This window comes from Crinia signifera, chromosome 2, assembly GCF_055691185.1.
Source record: "Crinia signifera chromosome 2, ASM5569118v1, whole genome shotgun sequence".
Classification (NCBI taxonomy): Eukaryota; Metazoa; Chordata; class Amphibia; order Anura; family Myobatrachidae; genus Crinia; species Crinia signifera.
In genome coordinates this window covers 41,190,095-41,211,630 of record NC_139218.1, presented here as the reverse complement: position 1 = coordinate 41,211,630, position 21,536 = coordinate 41,190,095, and the positions used below count along the sequence as shown (strand labels likewise).

The 21,536-nt window shown below is 43.5% G+C and overlaps 1 protein-coding gene across 3 annotated transcripts in view; it reads right to left on the bottom strand.

Moving 5' to 3' along the window:
* The window catches only part of CADM2 (cell adhesion molecule 2), a 1,292,583-nt gene that overhangs the window by 560,873 nt on the left and 710,174 nt on the right, over positions 1 to 21,536 (bottom strand). The gene's annotated exons all lie outside the window — the stretch shown is intronic.

Here is a 21,536-nt window from a genome sequence, read left to right as displayed (position 1 = left end):
CTACCGTGGAACTCCTGCGAGGCTACATCCCCCATTTTTTCCGCTATGAGGGCATGGTCAGCTCTCTTAAGAGCTGTAGCCACATGGGGTGCGGCCATGGAAAATGGAGGTGTGATACACATATGCCCCCAATAGTGCAGTGCCAGATACACATGACCCCAAAAGTGCAGTCCATGATGCCCATTATACCTATGCCACATACTGTGATGCCCATTATAAATATGATCCGCACCGTGATGCTCCATTATACATATGCCCCACACCTGGATGCTCATTATACATATGCCACACACCTGGATGCTCATTATACATATGCCACACACCTGGATGCTCATTATACATATGCCACACAACGTGATGCCCATTATACCTATGACGCACACTGTGATGCCCATTATACATATGACACACACCGTGATGCTCCATTAAACTTATGACGCACACTGTGATGCCCATTATACATATGACACACACCGTGATGCTCCATTAAACTTATGCCACACACATGATGCCCATTATACATATGCCCCACCACCGTCTAGTGTACTCAGCCTTTTCAAACAAATATACACATATTCCCCCATCCCCAGGTAGCCACTGCGAGTAGCATCTTACCATTGGCGTGGGGGTTCACTGCTCCTCCCTGCTTCTACCACCGCCACTGGATCAGGATGCGACTGCTCCCTCTTGTATATGAATGCTCCTCAGCGGCGCTGGCATGCTGGTGCTAGTAAGGACAGGAGCTGGGGGTCCAGGTAGGCGGGCGGCCCACCCGATAACCACAGAAATGGGTTTCAGTTTAGAAGCTGCCGGGGCGGGAGAAGGAGGCTGGTGGGCGGGCTGCAGTGAAGAACACAATACGCGGCTGCAGCGTGCGGCGGAAGCACACGTCAGCAGCCAGCCCGACCAAGCCGCATCATCACTGCTACTGCTGCTGTCAAAAGGAGGTGCTGCCGGGGGTGCACCTCCTAATGACCAGCATCCCAATGCGCACACCTATGGCAGGGGGAGGAGGCATGGATGCGGCCACTTCCAACGGCTCTCTGGCTCATTATAGTTACGCCACTGCTCCCGGACGTGACAGCGCCCCCTCCAGCGCCCGGTGCGCGTGACCCCCCAGCCCCCCCCTAGTTACGGCCCTGGTCATATGACCTCCTGTCCTCCTCTCTTGGTAAGTGTTGTATGATGTGTGTGTGTGTGTGTGTGTGTGTTAGTATGTATGTATGTATGTATGTATGCATGCATGCATGCTATGTTTGTATGTATATATGTATGGGCCTTATTCTCGTTCACTCTTTCTGACAAAATCCTTCTTAGATGGACAAAACCATGTGCTCAGGACGATGTCTCCACACGGCCTCAATGAGCATCTGGGATTACATGCTTTTCTATAACATTTATATCGTTGTGTGCCCTTTCGTATTGGTGCATCCTGTGACCTTTGTGGGAATAACGTGTCTTTCTTTACCTGTAACCTTGAATTTGGTCACTTTGATCTTTTCTTGTGTATTGTTATTTTTGATGTATTTATATGATTTGCTTTAATACTCTTGTGACATATCATGTATTACGTGATGATTCAATTTGCATGTTTGTACACTGTTATCATGGTATCTGTATCCACCTTTATGCCCTTGTTTTTAAAGTTGCTTGTGTTTACGGTTTCTGCGCCATCTGATTCGCCGAGTATCGTGATGTCATGTTCATGCGGCGGTTGCCATGGTTGTCCAGGAGATGCTGCGTCCGTGGTTACCATGGTACCGGACGCTATCATGACGTACGTGCGTGACGGGATCTGATGGTCGCGGGAAACGTGAAGCAGGCGTTCACCTTGGATGGGGGATATAAGGTGAGTGTTTATGTTTGTAAGTTAAGCCTGACGACGATTTACAATAAATCGAAACGTTGCTTCATTACCTGCTGATTTGCGTTTATTCTTCATACCTTGAGTGCTGCTGACTCTGCTGGTTTCAGCAGAGGCCGGATATATATATATATATATATATATATATATATATAGTGAGCACGGGACCGGCACTTGGAACAATAAGATGCAGCTGTAGAGGTGCCTTCCACAATAGAGGTATATACGCGAATCTCCAGGTAGTTGTTTAGGCTAAATGAAGACAGGAGGCGGCACTCTCCAATATTATGTGAAAAACGCTGTATTTTTCAAAGTATCAAACAAGCATGTCAGCAAAAAAAGTGTCGACTAGTTTCAAGGCATAAAGCCCCTTCATCAGGACAACTGACGTGAAGACAATTCAAACAGTGATGTGCAGATCACTCCTGATGAAGGGGCTTTATGCCTTGAAACTAGTCGACACTTTTTTTGCTGACATGCTTGTTTGATACTTTGAAAATACAGCGTTTTTCACATAATATTGGAGAGTGCCGCCTCCTGTCTTCATTTAGCCTAAACAACTACCTGGAGATTCGCGTATATATATATATATATATATATATATATATATATATATATATATATACAGTATTATGCCGGCACTCCCAATCTTGTCTTCAGCAACGGCCCGGTGCACTCCACAACACATAATGCAGGATTCCAATAAAGGAGGCACACGGATGGATTTTGAAGCAACAAGTGTAATTAGGGCATAGCACGATACAAGCGCTTTCGGGGAAACATCCCCGTCATCAGGTTAGCAGCCCGTTACAGGAATGGTAAACAACCAAGGAGGAAAACTGAATTAAACTCAATAAATTGTATTGAAAGAAATGGGGAATGTTTCAGGGGTTAATCCCGTCCTCAGCCCCAACCTACAGCTGAGGATGGGATTAACCCCTTGAGGGATTTGGACTACTACAGATTGTTTTCTGGCACTGGGAGCAAGTTGTTTATGAGTGCCGGCTGCACATACATACATACATACATACATATATACATACATCAGGGTTGCCTACTTTTACATGCGGGCTATAAGAGAGGCTACTGACCAACGCCAGGCCAGCCCTCTGACGAAGTACATGATTACGAAACGCGTTGGGGCGTGGCCTGGCGTTGCAGTCTGTCCACCTTTCCTTCTGACGCGTCTGGGAGCTGGACTTCCATGAATGTGAGAGTGTAACCGTCCGACTGATTTTCACATGCTGTTATTCCTGCGGTGGCTAAGACCGCCCAGTGTGGTACGTGATTTTATCTATCTGTACGGAGAAAGTCCATTTTAAAAATAAATAAATACTTTGTTTTATTGCACTATGGAGCGCTCTTGTCTATTTTTCTAGAATATATATATATATATATATATAGATATTTATGATTACTGTGAAAATATTCCATCTACGCTCAAAAAGTGGCAAAATAGAAACAGAAATATCTGCCATTAAGTGAAGTTTTATCAACTTTTATGAACTTTTTATGAAAATGAATATACTCAAGGACTTTGGGACTTTTTATTATTATTGTTGAGTGCCAATCAAGGCTATATATTAATAAGACCTGCCCCCAGGGCGCCATCTCACCATTGTTGTATTATATATATTCATTAACCATGTGCATTAAGTCAAACTTTAATAATTAGCTGGGACACAAAAGATTTTTTTTTTCCCAACCCTTTGATTATTATCTTATTTAACAAATGTCTTATATGAACCAAGAATATTAAAATTTTACAAGAAGTGTCACAGCGAGTGGTAAGGAAAGCAGGAAGATAAATCAAATCCTATTCCTTTCCATGCTGTGAAAAGTCTGCTGGTTTTTAATCATCCTGATGTTCCAAATGTAAATTCCATCAAAGAGACAGTTTGGTAAATATTAGACTTACTGTGGCATCTATATAACCAATACCCATGACATCTACAGTACCTACCATTCTATCTATGATAGGGAAAGATCACTCACAGAAACTTTAAAAGAGAATATTCATAATTTGACATTTCCATTGTGCTAGATAGCGTATATTCAGATAATATATAAATTCTCTCTCCTGGACAGTTGGGGGAACCTTTGATCACTGCTGCTCTGTACAGCTTATGTGATCACTGAATATATGCCCTGCATATGTGCATGGCATCTAACAGTGCAGGGAAGTTAGCCGGGGGGGCTACCCAACTGCTAAGTGAACGCTGACATGCTCCCAAAATAATTTTGGAGGCTCCGAACCATCCCAACTAATGGACATTTAGGGAATATTCAGACCCGGATTACGACTGTCAATATGTCCCGACAATTGGAATATGGGACGTTTTTAGTTCCTACCAACAGGAACTTGACAGTTGGTATTCAATGTACTGATTGTCGAGTGTTAGAATGTCTGCAAATCGATAAAAACTGCCACAGATTGTTGAAAAACGTCCTTGAATTCGACAATCTGTGGCCATTTCTGCCAAAACAGATCTGACTTGTTTTAAAATCAGATCTGTTTTGTTGGAACCTGCCATTCAATGCTGTAGAAAAGTTTGGAGTTATGGGGTCTGTCAACTATTTAGGCCGCATCTATACATTGCGTTTTGACAGGTCCCTTTTCGGCAAGAAGGAGCTTGCACATTTAAATCTATGGCTGCATCTACACATTGCGTTTTAGCAAGATGAAGTTGGACAGGAGCTGTTTAGCAGGATGCTTTCTCAACAGGCCTTGGATACCCAAGCCTGTTGTATCCTCCTAAAATGCAATTTGTATAAACAAGAAGCTGCATCCTGCTAAACAGGATTCTGTTCAACTGCATCCTGCTAAAACGCAATATGTAGATGTAACCTTATAATGCATCACTATTGTGCTCTTTAAAATGTGACAGTTGGTGCATTCTCTCTGAGCACTTGCTGGGTGACCTGCTGGGTATTCGGAAAACTGTGACAGTTATTTGCAGCCACCCACTAAGTAGGAGTTCTCCAAATTTGACTCCTAATTGGGTAAAAATGGCTAAAATATTCCACCCAGCAAACCGTTGCCTGGTTTAACCTGGGCACATCAGCTTGTTTATGTAAATCTAAAATAAACCAGACTACCCGGGAATGGAATGTTGAAAGTTCAGAAACGTGTCACTTGGGTATAACTACGCTAGAATGAAATCATATTAGACTCTAATAAGACTACAAATGCTGACTAAAGAAAATGCTTCATTAAATGGTCTTCTTTATTATTCGCAGCTCACATTACTAGGGAAACAAACAAATGTAATTTCCGTCTCTATCAAAAGTCCTCTTTAACTACTTCTTCAAATTTGTGATCTGTGTCTCAATAATCAACATTTTCAGGAAAACATTTTTATTGAATGACCTTAATTAGCTTCTTAAGCCGGCAAAGTGCCTCTCCAGCGTTTTCCGTAGTGTCAGTATTCCCTAGAATAATCCTGATCTATATTCTTCTCTGTTTGCTAAATGTAATTCTCTGACTTCCTGTACTGATTGCTGCTGCCACTGAAATGACTTGTGTGCTGTGATGAACGGCAGGTGACATTTCATGAGAATTAAATAAGACAAGAAATTAATCAAATTAACATACTGTTTTTCTAAAGTATAATGAGTCATTTGCATATAAAGTGTAATCAAGCCTGCAACTACAAATTGAAATAAATATTACTCAAGATATCCTGAACGGCAGTTGTTCCGTTTTGAAGTCTGAGAAAAGTTGACGGCTTTTTAACACTCGGGAATCCGAGATGATTTATGCCAATAAATGATGTTCACTGCTTGAAACTCAGCATCCGACACTTTGTACCATAGAGTCAACTAAATAAAAAACTCCTCTGAGATATGCTAAGGCTAAATTACAGACGTGTTCTTATGCTTATGGGAAGCCACTAACAATATTAATCTACTTATAGTGCCATCGGGGAGGAGATTTGTGGTAATTTATCCCAATTGACACCTACAAATGTTGCCAGAGGGTAACATGGTGGCTTCAGAGGTGGGGGTTCAGCACAGTTCTGTATTCAATAGGGGAGCCACACCCACTGCCACCAATTGCCATTCCAAAGTGACTCACTGGCAGTTGGTGTTTCTCTCATATTTGAATTAGAGATGGACATCGGAAGCCCACCATTACATGATGGCTGGGCTTCCACCATCGAAATTTTCCATCGCATCAATACGATATAAAAAACTATTTATTTGATCCGTGCATATGCAAAAAACACCATTTTGCGCATGTGCAAAACCTCTGAAGTCAGGTCACCTGCGGATGGGACTCAAGGGTCCATCCCTAATTTGAACTGTAAACTGAGCTTCAGCCCCACCTCTGGAGACACCACTGTGTACAACCATTGATTTCTGTGGAACCTTGATTATTGGGGATTGCATTAACCCTAATGCAGTTTATTTTTTTAAACTCTTCTCTGGTACTACAGTATCTACATACTTAAAGTAAATACTGTACAATATTTGGAGCTTGGCTCACACCCCTTTCCAGCAAATACTCCTGTATTTGTCTTTCCATTTCGGATTTACAAGTCAACCATGTCCACATTAACATCTATAGAGTGCTCAAAGTGGGTAGTATAGGGAAGCATACTGCCACCTAACTTTCCCACTGATATTTTTTGTTATGGCCAACTAGATGCCCACTTGCTCTGGGAGATTGGCTGGTGGGGAGAGCGGAAAAAGGGGGCAGAGGAGAGATCTCATTGTGCTAACTGCAGCAATTGTGAGAGGCATCAGGTACCTGTAATAAAGGATGGAGTTGTGCTATCATAAGGAGATCGGGATCTATGGGGCAACTGAGGAGAGTGGTGTTGAGTGCAGGGGGGCCGCTGCCTGCAGTTATTCAGGTTTGGGTGCCGTGCTAAGTGGGAGAGCTGGGGGGGGGGGACCGAGCTGTCTAACTCACTCTTCAGCTGGGACGCAAGGCTACAGTACGAGTGCTAGAAAGGGAAGTCAATGATCTGCAGCATAAGCCTGGCCATATTGTCTCAGACACAGCTAAGGAGGAATTTTACTGTGAGTATAGTGTGGGCAGCCATGGCAGTAAGGAAGGGATCACAGCTGCCAGAGCTGTCATTAACCACTGGTACGGATCAGAAAAACACCAGGAAAGTTCTGTTATCTGTCCCCGGTGACAGCCCTATATTCTCACCTTACTATTCCTGTTAAATTTGTAAACCAGAACTCCTCTAAAATAACATACTGTGGGCATAATTGTAGAGGCAAAGACTTCCCTGCAGCCCTCTTCCATGATTATTGAAAAAGATTGCAGAATCTTTTTATATCTGATACCAGACAGCCCACTGATATTATTTCAGGAGCTATGTCATTAGAGTTTCCCGGCTCAGCTGTGAATTTGACAGCGGCGGCGGGGATGTCTCACGGGAGCTAATGCAGCTGAAGAGGGTGCAGTGATGGGAGGCCAATTCACAACAGGCAAAAAAACACCATGAATAAAATAACAGGAATCTGTAATTGAGTAGGGTCTTGGGCATCTTTACAGCAGCAGTAGGGAGAGGGTGAGTTGACTACAGGCAGGACACAAGCAGACCACACCAGGATGGGGTAAATAGACACAGTCAGAGGTGCATGGAGGCCAAATCAGCAGCAGAGGGGTGCCGGATAAACTATTTTTTTTAGGTGGTGTAACCTCCACTTCTAAATTGTCACTTTGACAACTGCATCAAAATATTTACTACACATGTATTAGCCATGATCCCCTCATTTATCCTGGAAAATCAGGGTACTAACTGATGGGTATTAAATATGTGGGCCCAGGCCCATGTCCACCACCCACCCTCCTCCTTAGTGGCTTCTGCCAGTATCTCCTGGACTGAGGTGGTTGCAGAAGGGAGACCGCTGAAGAGCAACAGTCGTTTCCTCTGGCTGTCTTTGGGGGGGGGGGGAGGGGGTGCGGTCATACTGATGGCATCCTGCCTTCATTTTGTCCTAGCTGAGGGACACAATGGCGCCCCTATGTTTTGTTTTGTTTTTTTGGTAAGGAGGCAGGGCCATGTCTATTTGCATTAGGCTATGCCCCTACAACCGGGCCCAGCCAGGCTCTCTATGTCCCTGCTTCTACTGTAAAAGTCATGTTCCGAAATTGTGCTGACTTAGATATGAGTAGCATTCAAAGATGATAACCAAAAAAGACCGCTAGAACATTTTACTGTGTGCTATCACTGCCTTCATATGTTCAATTTGCACTAAAAAACTCCACAAAAACAGCAAAAGAAGTAAAAACTGGAAGCTCCCTGGTGTAATACTAGGTCGGAAAAAAAAATGAAAGAAAAAAAATGCCTGCATTATGAAATAACAAAACAGTTTTTAAGCCGAAGTTTCTTTAACATCCAATCAACTCTTTAACAATGGAGCTGTATCAGAGCTGTTTGAACATAGTGGTGAGACTTTGTACTGGACTATCTTGTTGTCCACATTGTGATCGTTCTACTTAGCCAGCAGATTGAAAGCTTGATATCTTTGGACCCAGAGGGCACCCTGTAGCTGAGACTATAGAGTTATTCCAAATCAGATAATGTAAAAAGAAAAGCAAAAGGCTTCATAGCCGAATCAAGTCCCAAAGTGGATTGTGTTTGTAGAGATATTTTACATAGTACTAGGAAGCCTACATCTCCTTAAAACTTTGTGGCATATCAGAATAGAGAGATATATGTTGTCAAACTGTGCATTTGATGTAGGATTAACAGCAGTGGGAAAAGGGATGGGGAAGGAGTTTAAGGTAAAGAGCCTGAAAAAAATGAATTTCTTCAGTTTCCACTGACAAAGGAGACAGCGGGGTCCAAGCAAAGAAGGCCAACTGAGGCAGCAAGACTATACGGAGCCTCAGAGCATTGGGTTAACAGAAAAACCAGGGATGACATGTAATAATCAGACAACGCAGCTGCCAGCGCAAAGCAATGCTTGAATCTAAACAGCAGGGGGCAGAAGTAAGAACGAGGGCTGTAGTTTAAACCAGACCTCTGTGAAAAAATCCCTTTTGGCAAGCCAGCATGAAAGCCACAGGGACAGCAACCACAGTGCTTAAAAACAAACCTGAAACAGCAGTGCATTAGCAGACAGTAAGTAGCAGATACCGGTATTCACAGGGCTCTTTGCAAAGTTATTCCGTTTGCAGCCACGGAGAGCTTTGAACTTACAAATTACACCTAGACAAGTAATATGGTGGGTAGGTATTTTACAAGGTTGTGCCTGTAAATTATCATAAATGCTGGTTTCCTACCGTAGAATTATCCTGATTGTAGACCCTTAGGCTTTATACAAAGATTGAATCAATCAAACAAACTGCATTTCCTCCTGACAATCCAAATTGTGAGTTCGTTATTTTAAGGCTTTGATTGTCAGTGGAAAACTATACTCTGTATACAGTATTCGTGTGTCACTTTTCTCAGTGTCCTAGGGATTTACGAGACGCGTTGACAGTTTAACTTCAAACATAACATAACAAAATCATACAGGTGGATTAAAAGGCAGGATGTCAGCCGTATATTATGGAAACTGTGTTTTAGATTGTTATGTAGATAAAAAACTAGCTCTTTTTAGATTCATTCCAAGAAGTATTCATTATAACAAAATATACTCTTGCAAGAGTCAACAGAACAGCTATTACGAAAGTACTCTATGGTCAGAAATGGTCACAGCACCATCATGTCAAAAGTTGATAAAAGAAAAAATGTCAACATGGTTTAACATAAATAGGGGGGAATTCAATTAGGTGCCAGCAGATTCACCCAGACAGAATTTCACTGCCAATACTTTGCGGTGGTGGTGATCTCGCTCAAGGCAAAGCCGACATTCGGGGACATTGGGTTGCCGTTGCCGGCACTGAAACGCTGTTGCTAGCACTGAAATACCTCTTTACATCTAATTGAATTCTCCCTTAGTGTTGTGTAGTAAAGTACACAACGTTAGTGGATAAAAATTAAGTGATGTAAATTAAACTCAAGAGTGTCCTTTTTGTATTCTGTAGCCAATAAAAGAAACAGCTGAACAACTTGAAACTTTAAAAATGATAACAAAATTTCTTAGTTCGCTCTGGTTCAAATGTCAATGCCAAACCTTATTCAAGGCTAATCTGGTTTGCAAACATAATTATAGGAGATGTTAAAGCAAAGTTTACAATGGTGACTGTCCTAGTTTAAATATCGACATTTTACAGCATTTTTACATTATTTTATTACATTACAAACCGCAAACATTACGGTGTTCCATCTTCTAATACTAAAAATACTGCAGCCGTAAAGCTCAATACAGTTCTCCATGATTGACACTCTTTCATATTTTTTAGTTTGAAAATTTATTGAGAGTTTTTTTAACATTAGGATTGGTTCAAGAATGACAGTATTTAAACAATTTGGAACATCTTTAAACAAAGTTTTGTAGTTCATGATCCACTGTTTTATAGAGCTGGTAAAAGCTTCCGAATTTTTTCCCCCCAAAAAAAGAATATTATCTAAATAAGTATTGGATTCCTACTGTACTGTATGTGTACCAGTTTTCCTATAAAATCCCCCAAATTTATATCTATACTATACTTAATTTCCCATCATTGAACTTTTGTTGAAGCCTTGCGGATAGCATACATGGGAGTAAAATTATATAATAAAATATACAATAAATGTAATTTTTTTCTTTATTTGGGACTTCAATGGAAGTGCATTGCATACTGTACTTAGGGGGAAAGTAAATCAGGAAGGTATTGGGACAATTCACCCTTTTGATGATGCCTGATTGAGAAGATAAGGGAGACCCAAGTTGCTATAAATGCTATATTATAGAATTTATATAGCCGATTCCAACCCAAAATGGTCTGGATCGGCTTTTTAACACGCTTCCTTTTACCAGTTCCTAGAACGATCACCGATCATTCATGTCCGCAGCGAGCCACCGAGCCCGAAGCGTGGCGAGCGGACACTTATTACTTTATATGTATTCTGCGTCCCCTCGCCACGCTTCGGGCTCGGTGCGCTCGCCACACTGTATAAGATAAACTCCACACCGACGTGGATAGTGGGGGTATGAAATGGTCGTGCTCGCCACGCTTCGGGTTCACGTTCATAGTGGGGGTGCATTTAACATTGTAAGCGCCCATTAGGGTGCTTATACAATTTATAATTGCATCGCATCGCATTGTATGGCATTGTATGCCATATACAATACCATACAATTTTAACATTGTATGACATCGGGGGACATCGCGGAACATCGCATCGCATACCATCGCATGCCTTATGGTCTGAGATGCGATGGGCGCCGTGATAGTACACAAGTACCAAATGATCAAATCTTATATTGGTTTAAAGTTCCTCATGTTGATCTAAACATTTTCAAATTAAGTTTTACTGGCTAAAAATACTGACTGTACAATTCTGCATTATACACGTAGCATAAATATTTATCCAAACCAAATAAAATGCTGATTACTATATGCACATGTTGATGTATTTACTGAACAGTGACATTTTTGCAATATGCAGAATAGCATACCTTCTAATGCAGATTACGAAGATAGTCATTAATGGTAATTTATGAATTGCTAAATATTTTGGTGCGCAATTTGTTTAGAAATGTACAAACTCCTAATTGTCCAACTTGCCTATAACACAATGCAAGAAAAATATTGGAATAACCACATCCAAAATGTGAAATCTCAATGAAGAGGTTAGAGTTCAGGGGACCTAATTAAATAATATAGTTTTACGTAACGGCTCTTCTGCAAGACTCACATACAGGTGGTTACCGGATACATTTGTAGCAGAAAATTCTCTCACAAGAACATGCTTTCCTCAAACTACTCCACCCTTTTATGGACGATTGTGTGTGGCCTACATACTGTAGTTGTAGGTGTGTTAATACCAACAGCTTCAAACCAGCAGCAAATGCTCATCACCACTGCCAGCCCAGATCTTTATGTCATTTTGTTCCCCAACACGACATGCACCTTGATTTGTAAATTCCCCCAAAAAGTGCATTCATCTAGATAAAGGCATGAACCCAAAGTTTTGCATTGGTCAACAAATTTTCTCCGCAACCAATATCTTCTCTTATTGTCCTCTCACCAGATAGAGAGATAAAAGGAACAATTTCCTACATCCTGTGAAAAAAAAAAAACGAGAAGAAGAGAGAGGACAGGCTCTCCCCAGCTCAGCACACTGCACTGAGCCCTTTATGTTGAGCTGGGGAGAGAGGCTGTGATGCGATGGCAGCCTCTCTCCCCACTGCCCAGCTCCCTGCAACTAAAGCTAATAAAGGTGAAAACAGATGATGTTGCCCATAGCAACCAATCAGATTCTGTTGCACTGTTCACCTTGACAGAGTGCCGCTGTCTGCTTCTTTGCCCACTCCTGCACAACTGTTCCGGAAGGCACCTGGGTCCCTGACCAGCTGGGGGAGTGCCAGGTCAGCACACACCTTTCTATATATATATATATATTTATACATACTATGTATGTGTATCAATCGATTTATACTTTTCACACACACACACACACACACACACACACACACACACACATATATATCATCATGTTCTAGGTGCAAAAATATAATTTGGGCCCCCCTTCTCCAATACAACCCAAGCAAATCGTGGCAGCAATGGGCCCCTTATTCGTAAAGGGCCCCATTGCAATGTACCTGCTGCACCATTGGTAGTTCCGCCTCTGTTCAACATTGTTGCCGCGATTTATGTGAGTCACAGTAAATCTAGTGCATGCACAAGCTTGTGCCCACGAGCCATATGCATTCATAACGTTTACGCAATACATGAGCTCGAGGACACATCTATATATTTTTTAATAAACATACTGTATATATTTATATAGAATTTTAGTTATTTGTCATTTTATACACTACATTATTCACAGACATGCATACATACACACACTTCCAACTACATTATGTTAACTTTTTTTTATGAAACATGCAAATGTATTACTGACAGAAGCCGACAGCAACTAAAATTAGTTCCCAGAGTTCTAACTTACTAAGCACAAAGGTATAATTTGGTGCAATTTCTTAGCTTCAATATCCACTAATTTAATACTGAAGCCTCACAGGTGCAGCTGAAGAACGTCCTAAGTGAATGCTCAATCTGCTTTCCCATCACAGCTAAAAGTGTAAATGTACATTTACAGCAGTATCAAAAGATAAAAATCAAAAGGCATTGAGCAGGCAATTAACAGAAATCTAGGATGACAGCCAGGTGACCTGAATCAAAGCCACAGTCAAAGTATTTGCAAAGATCAGTCCTTATTAAATCCTCACCTGAAACAGTGACATATTCTGGTCTGTCAAGCTCATGTCATTGTGCTTTAGCCTTAAACGAATAGCAACAAAAGTTTTCAGGTACAGATGAACAAAATTGTCAAAACAGATACTGTACCTCATGTATTCACCAAATTCCACACTCATTGTAACCAATTTTGTGAGCAGAATTTTGCTATACCTTTTTACCTTGCGGCACATTAAATAAGATTTTTAAATTGCCAAGGCACACCGTCAGATCCCCACTGGGCAAAACACATTGGCCCCCACAGGAAGAAAACCAAACCTATTGGCCCCCATATAAAAAATTATTACATGTAACAAAAATTAAATACAGTGGCCCTTTACATAAAAAGAAGAGGCCATTAAGTAACAGTTGAACTGGTGGTGGCTGTAAACTGGTTTGAGCATCTCTAGATCTGGGGGCAAGCTTGAGAGCAGCTCAAGGCCCACTAGTGTGCCATGGCACAGTGGTTCAAAAACACTGATGTAGATACTAACCGAACCTCAGCATAGTCAGAGGCTACGGTATAAGGGCCTGATTCATTTGCATGCGAGTGGATGTGTACCCTTACACATCCACTCGTATGCGGTCGCACAGGAGAAAAAGAATTTGATGGTCGCTCACCCGTTTCCTGTTTGCAGATAAAATCAGTCTAGACTGACTTTTATCGGTACTTGTTTCCTATCTGGGCGCCTGCTAAGTTAATTGCGCACCATGCTATTCTCCGTAGAGAAATCTGATCGCATCGCATCGTACACATACACGATATTGAACGATGCGATGCGATGCGATGCGATCCGATTCCCCATAGGAAACAATGTTAAATGGATCAATTTACCCAAATCAGCATAGGGAAGAATGGTAAATGGGCCAGAAACCCCAAAAAAACCCACAGAGCAGTGGAATGTCCCCCCAAAAGTAGTTGACGCCACCCCGCCATCAACGTGAACCCGAAGCGTGGCGAGCGCAGCGAGCCCGCGAGGGGCGGCGGTACGCGTCCTCCGACCTTTTCATGCCCTACTATCCACTAGGGCGTGGAGTGAGAATAGAATAGTGTGGCGAGCGCAGCGAGCCACCGTGCCCGAAGCGTGGCGAGCGCAGCGAGCCCCGCGAGGGGACGCGGATACCTTCACAGGTAAACGCGTCCCTTCGCGGGCTTCCCAGGTGTCCGCGTCGCCATGGACACCTGGGAAGCCCGCGAGGGGACGCGTATAACTGTGAAGGTATCCGCGTGCGCTCGCCACGCTTCGGGCTCGGTGGCTCGCTGCGCTCGCCACACTATTCTATTCTCACTCCACGCCCTAGTGGATAGTAGGGCATGAAAAGGTCGGAGGACGCGTACCACCGCCCCTCGCGGGCTCGCTGCGCTCGCCACGCTTCGGGTTCACGTTGATGGCGGGGTGGCGTCAACTACTTTTGGGGGGACATTTCAATGTTCAGGGGTGTTTTTGGCCCATTTACTATTGTTCCTATGATAATTTGGCTAAATTGAGCCATTTAACATTGTTTCCTATGGGAAATCGAATCGGATCGCATCGCATCGCATCGTTCAATATCGTGTATGTGTACGATGCGATGCGATCCGATTTCATTACGGTGCCGTACGTAGAAAACCTGGGCGCCCAGATAGGAAACAAGTACCCTTTTATCTTCTCTGGAAATCGCCAAATTTGCGGTGGTCGCTGACATCATCTGACATCAGCCGCCTGCCCCAAGCAGGCATTAACACAGCGTTCTGCGGCTCCGGCCTCCATTCAGGGGGTGTGCACATGAGCATATCTCCGTTGTTATATATATATATGTCAGCTGTTCAATCGAAAGCCCGATATATCGCCCATTGTGTACGCACCTTCAGAGTTGGGTTGGTTGTTTTCAAACTGAAATCTAAGTTACAGTGTAAAAATAATGCAGCCAGTATTTACCCTGCACACAAACAATACAACTCACCCAACCACTCTCTCTGCACATGTTACATCTGCCCAACCTGCAGTGCACGTGGTTTTGCCCATTTTGTGAACAAATTTGTCCCTCTGTGCGAGTCTGCCCATATTTCCAAAGCGGTTGTCATTTACAAGGCAAAACCAGGTTGGTTTTGCCTTGTAAATAAATGCTGTTTTAAAAATAAGGGCAGACTCATACAGTCTGTCCAGTAACTCCAGCAACTCACACCTAGTACATTAAGCCATTTCTGCTAAATTCAAATGTACCAATAAAGTATATGTATAACTGTCTCTCATATACATACTGACCATGTTTGGCTCACCGCAGACTCTGTGACTCACAGTAGCTGCACCAATCGTACCGCCATATGCATTTCCCAACATATATAGATCTAAGTCACATGGAACAGAAGTAAAATGAAAGAGTACACTGACTAATGATACTGACATTTCACGTACGTCTCTGTGTAACTAATGTAAATCGCTAATCTGAGGACACAAAGCAAAAGACAAATTCTGTAATCTATAATGGGTACAGGGTGTGCAATGCGCACGGGCCCCTATGTCCAAGAGAGCACACATTGGGGTACTTGTGTATTTTGGCGGCGCCCATCGCATTGCATACCATAACACATACGATGGTATGCGATGCGACGTGATATCGTACGATTGTGCACGATGGCATACAATTTTGAAACTGTATGCCATTGTACATGGCATACAATGCCATACGATGCGATTAAACATTGTATAAGCACCCTAATGCACCCCCACGCCACCCCCCCACTATAAACGTGAACCCGAAGCGTGGCGAGCGCAGCGAGCCCCGCAAGGGGACGCGGATACCTGTGAAGCCCGCGAAGGGACGTGTTTACCTGTGAAGGTATCCGCGTCCCCTTGCGGGGCTCGCTGCGCTCGCCACGCTTCGGGCTCAGTGGCTCGCTGCGCTCGCCACACTATTCTATTCTCAACTCCACGCCGACGTGGATAGTGGGGGTATGAAAAGGTCGTAGGACGCGTACCGCCGCCCCTCGCGGGCTCGCTGCGATCGCCACGCTTCAGGTTCACGTTTATAGTGGGGGGGTGGCGTGGGGGTGCATTTAACATTGTAAGCCTCCCACATTCCACCGCCCCCATTTAATGCTGCAATTTTGCCGTATTTCGGTGAGGGCGTAAAAAAACGGGAAAACGTGGAATTTTTGGCCTGCCCCCTCCTCAGAGACCCGCAAATCAAGGTATTTTCAGTACTGGGGGTGGGGCTTGATGATGGCGAGATCAGGCACTGCCCACCTGAAAGTGCTTCTGATAGTATCCTCTCCAGGCTTCTCCCAGAGAGGAGACTCTAAAAGTAGGTAAGCCTGATCTGGAGGCACCCCTGATCTTGCATATTGCACAGTTAAGGATGTCTACGAGGAAGAGGTCCTTGCTGAACTTAATGCAAGCAACAGTTGTGGATCTTCTAAGACGACTAAGTACTAGTTTCTGTGTGCACAAAACACACACAGAAGATGTCTGCAACAAAAGGGGAACGTGGTCGAATCTTGCTTCATGCAGGTCACCGCATTGGTCAGGGCGGGATCTGTAGTTAATCCTCCATGTTATGCTACCTGCTCTATCACTGTAAGGTTTATCCCATAATCCTTCATGTTTCTTGCTTGAACAATGGTGCATGTTCTGCCTTTACTTATCTATAAACATCTCTGAAGCTCCGTATGGTTTATTTGCAAATTTAGGACGATGCGTCTGGCATCCCTTTCCCTGCTTTGTGCCTCAGACGCAGTGCTGGTGACACAGGTCTTGTTATCAGTGATTTCTTATGCCATTGGAATGATTTCACATCAAACACAATTCGCTAGTTACAGTACTCCCACAATGTATTGTAATGTAAGAATTATGTTGCATGACGATGAATTACTGAAGATGGCTCTGGGACAACATTTACAAGACAAAGACAAAAAGAAGGTTATCTGCAAGAGGACTTTGTAACATCAGCATGCAGCCCTCTAGTTTCTGTGGAACAATGCATATCAGCAGTGGCGGTTTTAGAGAGAAGGAGGTCTGTGTGTATCCTTCTCTGTATGGGCCCCCTCTCCTCTGCAGGGAGTAGCACAGCATAGTAGGGTCTGAGCACTGGAGGGTACAGACCAGTGGTGATTTTTACCTATTGGCTGCAATACCCCCCCCCCCCCAGGCAAAATCTGCCACTGTGTGAAGTCAGATGCAGCCTGTGACTGGCAGTGACTTCCTATTGAAAGTCCAACCTGTCAGTCACCCAAGGCAGTCCCATTGGGAGGTGTTCCCTCCCTTCATGATGCTTCTATGGGCTTCTGTGGGGGATGTCCATAAAAATGGTTTCTGTGCATGCACAGTCCTGAGGCCGATACTGCGCATGCACTAAGCCGGGACCCTAAATATGCTTCTATGGACTGCTTTCGAAGCAGCCCATAGAGGATTGGGGCCAGCGCATGCACAGTACAGAAGAAGCTACTGCGCATGCGCTGGTCCTGTGATGGGGTCCAGGACCGGCAGCGGGATCAGCAGCGGGACAGTCGCCTCATCCACAGCGGTAAGAGCTGCCACTGGCTCAGACCCTACGGTGCATGCACAGATTTCTGGGAAAAAATGAAGCGTGCCCATATTTCTGGTGATTTCCACACCAGCCGCATTGTCTAGTCTGATCACTAGAGCACTCAGACTACACTGCACATGTGCAAATCTCCCAAAAAAATGGCACGGTGGCCATTTACCCAGTGATTTCCACATCGCTGCTTCCACCGTCGCTGGACTCCGGTACTGTACTGTATTTGAAAAATGCACCACGTACATTGCATCCATTCTAAACACGCTTGCTAGAATCTTTGGAACCTTCATTGGCTAATATAGAAGTGATTGCTTTTGTGATGATTTCACTTCCTCCAGAGGGACAGGCTTGTCTCAGAGCCCTGCTTCCTACATGTGATTTTTAGAACATTCCTGCAAATGTTAATCCATACTAAAGGTAATTACTTTTCAAGGCTGCTCTGTAGAGGAAAAGGAGCAGACAACCTCGGAGGCAGGCTAACACGGCATAAGGCCCCACCCTTACAACAACAACATGCAGCAATTCGTGGGTCACTAAGGAAGGGGCGGGGCTAAATGAGAAAGGGTTGTGTCATCCAGTCCTGCCCCCTTCAAGTCTGTGATTCCCGGTGATTTCCACATTTTTTTCTTGCCTATGTATGGAACCCGGTGGATTCCACTCTTCTGGGGGTGCGTGGGCCACCCAAAAAATAATGAGTCTCCTGCAACCTTCGGGACAGTAGGTATTTGTGTGTCAACCTCTTTGTAGCATTTACAGGTGATAACCCTTAAAGCAGTTAGCTTAATTTTTACAGCCAGCAGTAGGATTGCACCAGAACAAGCATATTGCCCTTAATAAATAGAATCCTTCGCTATGTTTATAATGAAGTTCTATAGCACGTATAAAACAAAAAAAAGAAATACCAGAAAATTAACTTGAAGAAAGTTAATTTACTGTATAACCATGAATACAACAAGCAATGAGATATCTCTCTGAGGTTTGTATAATTAAAAGTTTGCACCAACTGGATGATAACTTTGTAGTAAAGACAAGGACATGTGATACAAAGGTAGCACAAGGGTGCCGCTGTGTATAATGAGCACTGAGAGTGGAATTCATTAAGTTATGTACATCTACAGTGGGCCAGTTAAAGGTGTAATTGGTAGCATTGCTGCATCAAAGATCAGAAGCAGATAATTATCATTGAGAAATGTGATGCTAGTTACACTGCATAGTAATAAAGTGTGCTGCGTGCGGAACGGGAACCTTTATATACCGTGTTGTCACATCACATAAGTGTCATATATTGGTCTTATTAGCTACCTAAAGTATAGATACACATTTATTTCTGCTTATTTTTTCTAGGTAATTATATATCATCTTACCTATCGTATATTATACATATGCAGGTCTGAATGGCCGGAAAACTTCCCAAAGCTCCACACTATGGGGGTTGTTCTGGATGATTCACAAGGCTGCGAATTCGCAACCTTGCAAGTCCACCAAACCCCACCTTGCAAATGGTGGCTGGCCGTCACCCATTCGCAAGGCAGATTCGCACGCAGGGCATGCGAATGGATGTTACACCGTAACCAGCTTGGTGGGATGGTCGCCAACATCAAATGATGGCGAAGACTCATGCATATGTAAGGTTGGGGGGAAGTAGGCGGGCAGCTGACATCCAGTGCCAGCCTGTCCGTCATGCCTTCTTAGGGAAATGCCCAGCGTTCTCATGGGAATGCCCATGAAATGCTGTACGTTTCCATATGGTATGGGGCAGCCCACCGCCCCACGCCCCTCTCCGCTCCCACCCGCAAGGTTACTTGTGTGCACCCGAACAAAACAATTTCATGCACATGCGCAGAAATGCATTTGCGCATGCGCATAGAAGAAACATCGGTCCCCGATTCATAGTTTGTTTTTATAACCGACATGATATCACTTTTATTCAAGGGTGCCCACAATTTTTTTGTCCAGGGCCTCCACAGACCTTAATCCGGCCCTATCCCTACCCCAAAGCCTGCCTCGCAGATTGACACCACTGCTAGCAACCAGGTTTTAGCATTAGAACCTTTCTTTAAGCTCATGGGTTTATTTTGCTTCTCGTACTCCCACCAGAACAAATTAGGACAAAAATTATGCTGACCCCGCGTCTTCTTTGCAGCACCCTCATCAAATGATCTCCTACATTTTTCTAAATGTAGATGGCCGTAGAGGATCCATTCACCACTTGCTCTTTTAAGAAGAGAGGCGGGTGAAAGGGGTCCTCCCAAACCACCTAAACCCACCGCCACCTCCGCCATTGAGGACACAGTGACCGAAAACAGGGACTGTCCAGCTATCAAAATAGTTGTTAGGTATTCTCCACCCAACCAGATACATTACAGGGTTGATGCCCCCATCAACTCTGTAAAACAACCGGAGAAATGGCTGCCGGCAGCCTTAATAAAGAGTATGTATTCGTATGTCTGGTTCTGCCGCTGCCAATAATTGTACAATTATTGTAAGCTGTTTCATAGAAAACCTAAAAAAAAAGTTTTGTTTTAGTTTTACACCAAACTACTGAAACAGCAAATGTTAAATAATGTCAGATTACCATTTGACAAATTCAATCTTTAAAATCCAGGGTTTTATCTTGTTGAACTCAAAGATCAAAGATTGCGAAAAGGGCAATCAGCTTTGCAACGCGGAGACAGAATACTTAGCAAGAAGTCTCTTAAAATGATCTATTCCAGACACAGATGCGCTACAGAACAGTACACTTTCTTTCTATAATAACATTAATACAAGTCAGTAGAACTAATGGATGCCCTATATGAAAAGAATACCATAAGCACTGCATTTTGCATAACAAATCAATGTGATGGATCATTCGGGCTATCTGAGCTGTTTCTAAAGGGAAGAGAAGGAACTATGATTCAGAGCTGAGATATAAAAATTGTATTGGCACAGTAATGCACTTACTTTAGAGGTAATGGGATTTAATAGGATGCATTAAAGTCTCATTATTGGCCTTTTACTCTCCATTTTAAAAGTTCTGGACAATACTTAAAACCTAAGTCTCTGTTTATGTTCGACTATGTAGAAGACTGATTGACTTGGGATGGCGGTGGTCATATTTTTTCAGATTGGGTAGTGCTAATGATTGTAATACTACAGATGGACTGGCTTGTTACAGGGAACTGCACTTTACGGATGTGAATTAATCAAAGAATCTTATTTTAAAGCAGATCTCTCTGGTCGGGATGCATGTCAATAAACTGGCAGCGCGAATGGCGTAGTGGTTAGTATAACTGTCTCAGAGCACGAAGAGTTTGAATTAAATTCCGACCAAGGCCCTCTCTGTGCGGAGTTTGGTTTAAAAGCAAAGAGTCATTCGTTGCGGACTGTCGATGCTTTTTTCATAGACATGGGAGTATTATATGATGACCCGGGTAAGGCTGAGTCTCACCTCTGGTCTCTTAGGCAGGGTTGTCGGACTACTGAGGTTTATTGTTCCAAGTTTCGCAGATATGCGAATGATTCATCTTGGAACAATCCAGCTCTCTGTAGACTTTTCCAACTAGGACTAGCGGATCAGATTAAGGACTACCTGGTCCAGTGTCCAGCTCCTGTGACACTGGCGAGTTAATGCAGTTGGTTATTGCCATTGATTGGTGATGCCGGGAGAGGTGCTCTGTGAAGCAACAGGCGTCTGTACTGTCTCCAGTTAGCACAGTGGAGCCAGGGTTTGACAACGAAGAACCTATGCAAGTTGGGGCCACCCATTTGTGAAATTAGGAGACAGCCCTCCGACGCTCCAAGGTACTCTGTCTTTATTGCGGTATCAGGGGGCATGTAGTCAATGCATGTAAGAGCATCCAGGAAACCTCAAGG